Source organism: Pteronotus mesoamericanus, unplaced genomic scaffold (assembly GCF_021234165.1).
Source record: "Pteronotus mesoamericanus isolate MK-2021 breed Mesoamerican mustached bat unplaced genomic scaffold, CSHL_Meso_final contig_179, whole genome shotgun sequence".
Lineage (NCBI taxonomy): Eukaryota > Metazoa > Chordata > Mammalia > Chiroptera > Mormoopidae > Pteronotus > Pteronotus mesoamericanus.
Genome location: NW_026555075.1, coordinates 2,215,912 through 2,219,926, shown reverse-complemented (window position 1 = coordinate 2,219,926; position 4,015 = coordinate 2,215,912). Strand labels below are relative to the sequence as shown.

The 4,015-nt window shown below is 36.7% G+C and overlaps 1 pseudogene; it reads left to right on the top strand.

Annotated features, from left to right (window-relative positions):
* The first annotated feature begins 539 nt into the window (after nucleotides 1-539).
* Nucleotides 540-1,327, top strand: LOC129065438 (cell division cycle-associated protein 7-like; annotated as a pseudogene).
* Nucleotides 1,328-4,015: the final 2,688 nt, after the last annotated feature.

Genomic DNA, 4,015 nt, shown 5'->3' with positions numbered 1-4,015 from the left:
AATGCAAAAGCCTACTGGATTGTATCTTCAATTGAAGGGCCATCTATTGTGACCCAGAGAGCCATTATCATTCTAAACTCAAGAAAAGTGAAAACTAACTCATAATTACTTAGTTTTAAGTTCTGTATCAGATTTTGAAGGTTCTGTCATTAGATGCTACTTTTCTTCTATTTACCTAATTTAGAAAAATTTTAAATAGTCACAGACCCACCATCTAACGCTCTCCTCAATCTCACTAATAAGAGATGTTGATTAGTCCTTTCTCACACCATTTGCATTCATCTAGTTCTTTCCCATTCTTATTGCTATTATAAGCACAGCTTCACATCCAGGCTAATGAATCACATCCAAAGAGAAAATTTTAACATTATGATTACATAGTTCTGCAATTAAATAGCCATAGTACAAAAATAATTTAATAATTGTGTAGGCCTGAGAAAGTTCCTTACATATCAAACCACAGTTTCTCCTCTGTAAAATAAATTTAAGAAAAACAATGAATTCTTTAAACTTACTGAGTTTCAATACACCTTCATGGAAGACCGCATTACTGCAGTGTTCATAGGTATCTTTTAAAATCAGCTTTGATTCAATGCTTGCAAAACTCATGTCAGAATTAGAAAGCTTCCCGGGCTCATTCCCTGGACAGCAGTCCCTCCCACACCGCAGTTCGCAATCGAAGACACCCCGAAGGCGCATCTTCCCAGGTGTTGCTTCTAGGAGAAACCCTGACCGCAGAGCACGACCTCTGACTAGGTCAAGGTCCCGGATCCTTGGGTCCCTTTGCGCTCTATCCACAGAGGAGGAGGAGGAAGAGAAGGAGGATAATTACATGTTGGTGAGGAAGAGGAAAACCATGGACGGCTACATGAACGAAGATGATGTGTGCAGAGGTCGCCATCCCGGATCCATGACCCTTCCGCATGTAATTCGCCCGGTGGAAGAAATTACAGAGGAGGAGTTGGACGACATCTGCAACAATTCTTGAGAGAAGATATACAGCCATTCATTGGGATCTACTTGTCATCCGTGCCGCCAGAAAGCCATTGATACCAAAACAAACTTTAGAAACCGAGTGCTAGGGTGTCTGAGGCCAGTTCTGCGGTCCCTGCCTTCGAAACCGTTATGGAGTAGAGGTCAAGGATGCTCTGCTGGATCCAAAGCGGCATTGCCCACCTGTCGAGGGATCTGCAATTGCAGTTTCTGGCGTTAGCGAGATGGGCGGTGTGCGACCAGGGTCCTTGTGTACTTAGCCAAATACCATGGCTTTGGGAATGTACATGCTTACTTGGAAAGTTTGAAGCAGGAGTTTGAGATGCAAGCATAATACTTGGAAGATCTACTACCTGCCTTCCACTGTGCCAGTCTTCCTTGTTGAAGTTTGCAGTTTTGTTCTGTGGTGGAAATCTGAGTTAAGAATTCTTATGGTCAGTCTGCTTTGTAGGAAACTCAGATCAAGTTACTATCATTAGAAGTGTTTCCCAGCATCGTAGAGGCCTATTGCTAGCTATGCTTCGCCCTCTTGCCATTTCTCCTCTGCTTTTCCCTGCCCCTTGCGCCACCTTATCTCCCTCTTTTTACAAGTGAGTCTCTCTCCACCTAGTTTTTGAATTCTTTTTAAATGACAGTCTTGTGAAAGCATGTTGGATTTAATTGGTGATGAAATAGCTCTGGAATTGACATATCAAACGAAGCACTTAGAAACACAGTAGTGGCGTTAACTAAATACATCTATTGATACCAGCCCTCTAACTTGTCTATACAAAACAGTGGGTACGATTGTCACACTAGTTGACGTTTTAACAGAGTCAAGGTGAAAAGTTCTTAAAATCATGTGGAGGGGTGAGGTAATTGTTGGAAAGTGGGGTATGTTACTTTGGACACCTTTCATGAGAATATTCTGTATGTTGTGTTTAGTGCACAAGTTGTCATTGCTGAGATTTAGTTGTTGATTTTTCCCACTCTAAGGATGGGTGGTGCATTGGGCTCCCACCGTCACAACCTGAAGGATTGTGGGCAGAGCTCTGCCTGGCAGTCATTGTAGAAATGACACCCTAGGGACCCCCAATGGCGAGGCTTCAGAAGTAGGCTGGTCTGAATTCATGGTCTAAAACCTCAGTATAATGGTAGTTTGTCAAGTTCATTTCCATTCATAAATGTAAAGTATTTAAAATAAATTCTTGATCATTTCCATGGAAAATTGATGCTAATATTAGTCTAAAAGTTGCAGTTTTTGCTTTCTTGAAGAAACAATAAGCTAGGCACAAGTTCGTGTTCAGTTTTTAAGCACTTTTAGAACAATGAGAAATGCCTTTTTGGAGATGGGTGATTTTCCAGTTTGTTAACTTGACCTCCTGCCACTTTAGTTTCTGGACAGATGTCGTGTGTCGTCTCCCCCTCCCCCATTTGCATTAATCATAAAATAATTAATAATAGAGGTGGAATCTAAGTGTTTGTCCATTTTACTTTGCATGTGCAACCTGTTGCTGTTTCCATTCAGTGTTAGATCATAATTGGACCTTGGATCAATAAATATAAATAGAACTTTAGATCTGTAATGCTTTTATACAAAGTTTTTATTTGATAATAAAACATTTTGTTAAAAAAATAAAAATAAAATAAAATCTGCTTTGAAGTTTTTAAATATTCATTTGTTAAAAATTCTAATATATAAATAAAGGTTCAGGGGAGAAGAGCAATGGCAGTTTTCTGGAAATTAGTCTGTTTTTACTAGGAAGTTTGATGATTTTTTTAAAAAAAAACACTTGACTCAATCCCAGGACTTTTTGTTTGCTTTGTTTTTGGTTTGCTTGCTGTTATTAAATGGTTTGGCCTGTGCCGTGTTCTTATCATCCAAAAGTAACTTGACCTTAGCCAGGATTTTTTTCAAAAAGAAAAAAAAGACCAAATTCTGTTAACAGAAAACAAATATTTATTTAAAGTATTTTAATGTGGACATTATTTAACACAATTCTGAATATCAAAGTTTGTAAAGCAATTTCTTCACATTCTCTACACTTTCTCTTTCTCTGTCTCTACGTATATATAATTTTTTAACATTATTTAGAATTCAGGAAACTTATATTTACTATTTCTAAAAAAAGTTGTGGTACATTTACATTTACATAATCAAGTACTACTCCACCATGAGAAAAAGGAAATCTTACTTTTTGTGACAGCATGGATGGACCTCAGTATATTATGCTAAGTGAAAGAAATCAGAGGAAGGCAAGTACTATATCACTTATATGTGGAATTTAATGAACAAAATAAACTAACAAACAAAATAAAACAGACTCACCAATACAGAGAACAGACTGACAGTTGTCAGAGGAGAGGGATATATGAGGGCTGGGTGAAAAAGATAAAGGATAAAGCAAAAGAAAAAACAACTCATAGATGCAGATAACAGTATGATTAACAGATGGAAAGGGGAACATTGGAGAGGATAAATTGGGGATAAATTATGATGGAAGGAGACTTGACTTCGGGTGGCGAACACACAATACAATATACTGATGAGGTGTTATAAATTAGTAAATTAAATGAAATTTTTAAAAAATTGTTATTTTGCAAATATTGCATGTTTATATGCCTTTTTCAGATTAATAGGGTCAGTAATGGTCACCATGTATAAGATATATTCACATATATTTTTTTAAATGGATCCAGTCAGATCTTTAATTATCCTTGCTTTGATAGTATTTTTCTCATTGATTTGATTTCTACAACTATAATTTGTGTGATTATTATGAACTGCTGCAGAAAATAATTTATTATTGATAAGCGTTAATCAGAAATCAAATTTTATTCATAGCTCCAAATTCCAAATATAGAGAAAGCAGAGGCTTGAGCAAAAGTGATATTTTTCATCCTATCAAAGTTTTTCTAGACAAAGAAAAAAGTCAACAACATTTTTCCTGAATTCAGTATGTGTTATAGGAACAAGGAATCCATAGTGAACTTGGCAATTAGCAAAGTTTGAGTGAAAATTATGATCTCTCAGTTATAATAT